We start from the raw sequence: 7054 nt of genomic DNA, 5'->3' as shown, positions 1-7054 counted from the left end.
TACAGCGCTTGACAATCCAATCAACATGCCCAAGAGAAGTGTCTCTTTAAACTTCTTCAGTGGCCAGATAATTTCTTCCTGGGTTGATCCCTCTGCAAAAGCATCCCTCCTTCCCAACGTCTGACGTCCAGAGGTGACACAGAAACAGCCACTGCTCTGCCCAGCCCCTGCAAGCACGCGAGCACGGCATTGAGCTGGCTGGTAGGCAGGCACCATGGGTAGCCATCATTCATCACTGGGAAATAAAGCCATCCCAACGCTGAGCTTGGAAAGGGTTATTCTTTATAGAGGAAAAAGAATATTTAAGACTGCAAAACTTCCTTTGACAGGGTTGTCTTTTAATTACCCTGTGGAATGATAAAATCCCAGCACTGAAAATGTGTCTTTACAAATCTCTAGCTGGAGTAATTAGTCCCGTGCCTGGCTCTCCTGAGAGATTATTGCTGCCTTCTTTTCAGATTACTTACCCAAATAGAAGTGGAATCATTGCTATGTTTGACAGTGAGATATAAAATATCAGATAAAGCTGTTAAAATACTGTTTCACACGCCGTGTTTCTGCAGAGTAAGGAAGCATCTGCTCTCTCAGTATCAGCAGCAGAGCTGAGCAGAAAATTCACAGCTGAGGGCTGAGACGATGAATCTCGCTTCTTTTTTTGTTCCCGGTCATTCCTGGAAAGATCCAAGTAATCACGAATTTAGTCATTATTCAAATGACTCAAATAACGTTTGCAGCTTGTGTCCATTTTAAGGCTTGAACGTGCTCACGGGCATTTAGCTCTGGTGAGTCCTCTGCTATGGTCTGAGGAACTCAACTGGAATAGTGGTGTGACAAAGGCAAAGTTATTCAGTGGTAGCACTGAACCCTGAAAAATCCAAGTCTTGTAACACCATGCAGACATATTAAGTGGACAGCTCTGTAAAAAATCTCTCTTTTTATGCAGAGGTACTCATAGGGGATGCAAAATGTAGGTAGCATCCCTCCTCTTATATACTTAATGGTATGAGCTCAGAAGGAAGTTTCTCATTAGATATGGCATAGATCTGAAATTTCCCTCAAAGAAGTTACAGTTGCTATTTATTACTTTCTGGGAAAAAAAAAATCTTTCTTTGGGAATTAAAGTGCTTGCTACATTATGTTAGGCTGTTAAGCTTACAGTGCTCAAAAATGCATTAATGACAACCCTCATCAGTTGCCAAGCTGTTGTACAGATCACAACCTGGTTACTTCATTCCGTTCTTACCCACAGGACAAATTTACACCCGTGCATGAGTACACAGGCCTGGTGTAACTGAAGTGCTAGCTGCAGGGGCAGGGTGCGCACTGTTGGAGCAGCAGCTCCATCAAGGAAGCAGTGTCCCAGCCTTGCCTCCTTGACAGTCTGTTCCTTGCCATCTCAAATAAATGTTTCTCTGTAATTCTCACTCCTTCCAAGGCAGATTTGGTGTCTCACTGACTTCTAATGTAGCCTAGCACCACAACAGAGCCATCCCCTGTGTCACCAAAGAGGTGAAGAGAGCTCAGGCAGCTCAACTAGGATGAGGAACCACCAAGCATCCTGTCCCTGGGGAAATTAAAATCATCTTAACACCTTCCAAGAATGAACTTTATGGGTCAGAAGTGTGCTCTGAAGGTCTCTAGTCCAGCCTATATGCTCCAGCTGGAGCAAGTTCCTCAGGGTCTTGTTCAGTCAAGTTTCAAATATGTCCAGGAACGGAGACCCCACAGTTTCCCTGAGCCCCAGTTCGACTGTTTCACCACCACATGGTAATAAAATTATTCTTCATAACTAAGGAGAACTTCCCTTGCTCCAGCTGGTGCCTCTCATCCTCCCAGTGTGTGCCTCCGGGAACAGCCTGGCCCCATCTTCCGCACACCTTCTCACCAGGCAGCAATGAAATCTTCCCCTCACCTTCCCTCCGGGCTGAGCAGACCCAGCTCTGTCCCTCAGCCTACCTTCGGCTGCCCGGTGCCACCTTGGCAGCCTGCACTGGATCCACTCGAGCAGGTGCTCCAACGATCTTCCTTGTCCCTGAAGAGCCCCAAAATAGGCACAATATGAAATACAACCATATTCCCACACCGGGAGTCGAACCCGGGCTGCCTGGGTGAAAACCAGGAATCCTGACCGCTAGACCATGTGGGACCACAGCTGCCTCTCCCACCTGCTTGGCTCTGGACCTGCAGGGATAATCAGTCTTGCTCCTGGGCTCACAGACCTACAGCCATCCCCAGAATGACTCCATCCTTTTTTTTCCTGGTGCATCCCACAGACTGGAGGGGAAAAACACTGTGATGTATAAAAGGCAATAGCCTGAGCTCTTTGATCCATCTGGGGCTCTGCTGGGATTCTCCTGCAGCTCCATTTCAGAGCTCATGGTGGGACAAGCAGAGTTCATGCAAGCTCAGTCCCATGGGAGTATTGCTGCATGAAGCACCCCTGGATTGCAGTCCCCAGCATCTGCCCACACGCAGGCCCTTGCACCCATCTCCCCAGGGAGCTGTGCTGCTGCGGAGCTGAAGGCAAGGTCACGCATGGGGCCATGGAGCATTATTAATGATAATTGGTGTCAGAGCATTGCAGGAGCTAATTCTACCCGGCATGAAGGCAAGTGCACAAGCTGCTTCTCCTTTATTTCATTTGATTACACTTTTTTGTTTTTGCATGATTCCCTACAGTAAGTAGCTCATAATTAACAGAGGATGAATAACATTTCTGCCACTCTGCGTATTAAGTTTTCTCACAACAAATGAAAACATAATTGCCATTACACAGCACCCTTATCTGAGGAAACACGCTGCAGTTGGGATGATGGAGATTTACTGATAGGCACACACTTCTTCAGCTACTTAGACATGAAAACAAAGTATTTGTGGCTGAGGGGCTGGAGCTGCTCGGCACACTGAACTGGCTTTCTGCAGCACCTCCCAGCAGTCCTCTCCACCACGGGCTCACAGCCAGGACTTCAGGAGATAGCTCAAGGGGCGCTGCAGCAGAGGAGCTTCTGTGGAGCAAAGGACAGGATGAGGATGCCTAGTGACACATGGGACATGGGCCCTCCTTCCCCTGACCAGGGAAACACCAAACCTGATGGGGTGAGGCAGGTCTGAATGGTTTTTACCAGGAACCTTTCTACACTTCTGAATTGTCACGGGAGCCAAGACAGATGGAGTAGCCACAAAGACTGATAAGTTCAGACGCTCCCCAGGACAATGATGTCTATCTAACGGGCCAGAGGCCCTGGTTCAAAGCCATGGGGCTGTCACCTTGCCCAGTTGCCATGGGGCTCTTCACCAGGCCGGGGACTTCCAGAGCAATATTAATGCCCCATTTCCTGCACACAACCGGAAGCTCACTAGCAACACTGAGAAGGCATGACTGGAAAACCTTTCTTCTCCCAACAGAATATTTTTTGTTTTTAGGAAAAAGTAATAGCTAAAAAACCTAGGTGTCAATCCCACAAGCTTGACTAATGCTGCCAAAGAAAGAGGAAAGAGGCTGTTCTGGCACCTGGAGGTGACACTGAAAGACACCTGCCCAGATCCAGGAGCTCTCCTAGGGACATGGTATGGGCATGCCCAGGCAGGTCTTGCTCCAAGAGAGGTGAGTAGGTATGTATATGTTTCTCAATTAGGACATTTTTCACAAGACTTCTTTCTCTTTTTTTCTTTGATGAAAACTCAGTTTGCAGTAACAAACAAAGGAGAGCAAGCCCTTCTGCTTCCCCTGGCCCAGCTTGCACAGTCTGTCCATGTCTGGACATCCATGAAGACACACATATCTAAAAGGACCATGGCTTGCCCAGCCAGGGATCAAAACCTGTGGTCTTCGACTCTGAACATCCAGCTCCTGACGGGCACAGGCAAGCAACTTGCAGGACCACATGCTCCAAAAAGTCAGCAGAGAAACCCCTTGGGGGTTCTCCTGGGCTGCACAGCTGCACAACATGGCTGTGCAACCACCACCACTCATGGGCAGATGGGGAAGATGAGCGCTGCGTGCCTCCTCCCACCGCACAGGGCAGGAGATGCTGAGCAGGGCCAGACCTAAAGACCTTCAGCTGCCTCCTTCAGCCTTCAAAATGAAACCAGGTTTGCCAATCCCACCCTAAATGGAAGAATGAAGGAGTATGTGATGCAGGTGCATGATGTTCACAGCACGCTCCCGTTGCTCTTCTAGAGTTCTTGTCCAGTGTTGGAAGAGCAGGATTCTTCATAATTATTCCCAAACATCACACAGTATTGCTTAGCTCTGTACAGTTTTTTCTTCTTCTTCTCCTTCTTCTTCTTCTTCTTCTTCTTCTTCTTCTTCTTCTTCTTCTTCTTCTTCTTCTGCTGCTGCTGCTGCTGCTGCTGCTGCTGCTGCTGCTGCTGCTACAAAGCCTTCTTGGAAAGGCTGGTCTGGTTTTTATTTTTCCTTCTTCAGTAGGTTTGGGTAAAACACAGATTCTTCACCCATGGCAGCTCTGCTCTGCCCAAACCTCAGGTCTCTCCAAGTACATTTGTAAAGTGATAGTTTTCCCCCAGGGAGAACAACCTGGAGCATTTGTCCATGCTGTGCCATTCTGTTTGGCTCACGGCTTCCCGGTTGTTGTCATGATGCTGGTGTAGCATTGCAGACAAAATGTTCAGGGAGGATATAATTGCCAGTTGCTTCATGTGTTGCCTCCCAACATCTTATCTGAACTCTTTGAAAGTGAATTCTCATCACAGAATGAGAGAAATAATGAGTTTCTGAGAACAGACCTTGTCCTGGCTGTACTTTCCAAGCAAATGGGGGCACAGAATACAGACATGGCAGAAAACACTGAACCGTACTGATATGTTTCAAAAAAGAGCTCAATCACTCATGTACCGGGTGTAATTAGTACTCATTAGAGCTACTTGTCATACAGACAATCCCAGAGGCCCTGCCAGGATTTCTGCTGGGCACTGAGCAAATCCATGGAGACTCCCCGCTCCAAAGCCTCAATATCTGAAAAGACAATCTCCTAAGGACAAGGAATTACACTAGTTTTGAGGTGGAGCTGGATCACCTTACCAAAGTGATACACCACAGGATTTCCTGCACGAGCAGAGGGCAGGACTTGGTGTCACAAGGACTCCTTTGCTCCTGTTCTCCTCCGTAGCCAATGGATTGATCGCTTGGCTGAGTATTTTCCTACATCCAGGCCAAAAGACATTTCTTTTCACAAAAGCTGCTGGCCAATGCATCCAGCCCCCAGTGCTCTACAAGAATAAAGATGGGCTCTGATGTCTTGCCCTTGGAGCAGAGTTGCTGGAGGTCCTACACAAACGGGTATGTGCCATTGCATCCGCATCCCACCGCTCCTCCCGTGGCAGCCGGCGTGCTGGGGGTGAGCCCCCATCATCATGCTCTGCGTACAGGCGTTCCTTGCTCCTGCCATTTCCCTGGACATTCAGGAAAATAATCATTCATTTAACATTTTGGAAGCTTTGTTGGAATCCTGTTGCCACCTCTCAAACAAACCCAGCTGCAGGCTTATCTACTCACAGTTTTTAGGCTGGATTAGAAATAAACAGAAAGTTATCAAAATAAACTTCAGTGCTCTCAGCACATTACTCCAGTGAGACTGTATATACTCCAGGCGATGCCCCTACTTAACTACACCAGCTCAGGCCAAACACGCTGTATTATGAGGATGCCTGCCAGCCCCCTACCAAAGGCTATTTCATTTTTATTTGTCAACCACAAGTGATGAGCTGGAATCCAAATAAAATACAAATGAAAACCATTCCTCCCAAAGGGATTTACAGCCTTTAAAAGATTTAAAACAGACGTTCCAAAATGTTTCCAGGGCTGGGAGCTGAATGGTTTCCTCCTCACACAAACTTTCAGGATTAACACACTATTTTCAGCATGGTCACAGACCGCAGAACAGCAGAGGCAGCGGCAGATCTTTGGTGATAGCCTTTCAAATGACGTAGGTGTACACCCTGTCCCCTGCAATTTGCATGTGGATGTCACCAAAAGGCTGTCACCACATGTCAGTGATGTAACAGTCTCAGAACATGTCACAGTGAAGTACCTTTTCTAATTAAAAAAGAGTTCTCTATGTTTTTCTGATTGCTGCAAGAGTACCTAAAAAGCCAGAAGCAAATAAGAAGACATCCAGGATCTTTTGAAAATGAAGAATTCTCTTGATAAATATATCTCTTAATGAAATACAAGCAATTAAACTAAAAGCCCTATCGAATGCTGCTTGTCACTCCACACATTGACATTTAATTGATTTTTTTTTCCATCCCCTGGTCCCTTTTCCCTGATAAACAAATTCATTCACAACGGATCAGGTTTCACTAACCCAGAAACCAGATGATAGTCAATCAACTAATTGACACAACAAAGACTTTTATATGAAAAAAAAATTGTCTAATTAAAGCTCAAATTAAATTTAATGATACACAGACGTCTTACAGTAATGAACAGTCTTCTTATATTAATTACTCTCTTTTTAACCCTTTCCCTTCTTCTGGTCACCTAAATTGTGAGGATGATGGAAACGGAGGCAGTGTCCAGCAAAGCCACTGCATCCATCCAAGTGTTTGCACCGTCTCTGCTGGAGATGGTCCAGATGGAGCCAGGTATGCATGGGTGATCTAAAGGCTCTTCAGCTGCTCTGGGTTAAATCGATGTGTTGTCGCCACCTCTTCTTCTTCCCTACCTGCTGCCATGTTTAGAGGAACTGCCCTTCTGCTTGCCCCATGCAAGCATGGTGTTCAAGCCTGTGTAGGGCAGGACTCAACACAGGGTGGCCCAGGATGGATGGATGGATGGATGAATGGAGGGGCAGACTCTTTGCTCTCTCACTGTGAGGCATCAGCCATCATGGTGCCCTTGGGAACTGCATCCTGGCCCAGCACCACAAAAAACACGCTTACAGAGAGACACCAGCACCAGTCCTGCCTTCAGTGAGAGCTTTGCTGAGTGTTTTGGCAGGATAAAGGAGCAGCCCACCCCCTCACTCGAGATTTACCAAATCATTGAAAACTCTTGGGATTTTATCTCATACTTAAGAGCTTTCCTGAATAA

The 7054-nt window shown here is 46.9% G+C and overlaps 1 non-coding gene across 1 annotated transcript; it reads right to left on the bottom strand.

The window, feature by feature from the left end:
• Positions 1-2074: 2074 nt before the first annotated feature.
• Positions 2075-2146, bottom strand: TRNAE-UUC (transfer RNA glutamic acid (anticodon UUC)). The gene has a single exon. It is a non-coding gene; the product is annotated as a tRNA-Glu (tRNA).
• Between the last annotated feature and the right edge of the window lie 4908 nt (positions 2147-7054).

Source organism: Nipponia nippon, unplaced genomic scaffold (genome assembly GCF_047370975.1).
Source record: "Nipponia nippon isolate SJK-2023a ecotype South Korea unplaced genomic scaffold, ASM4737097v1 scaffold_13, whole genome shotgun sequence".
Taxonomy (NCBI): Eukaryota; Metazoa; Chordata; class Aves; order Pelecaniformes; family Threskiornithidae; genus Nipponia; species Nipponia nippon.
This window is presented reverse-complemented; position numbering and strand designations above follow the sequence as displayed.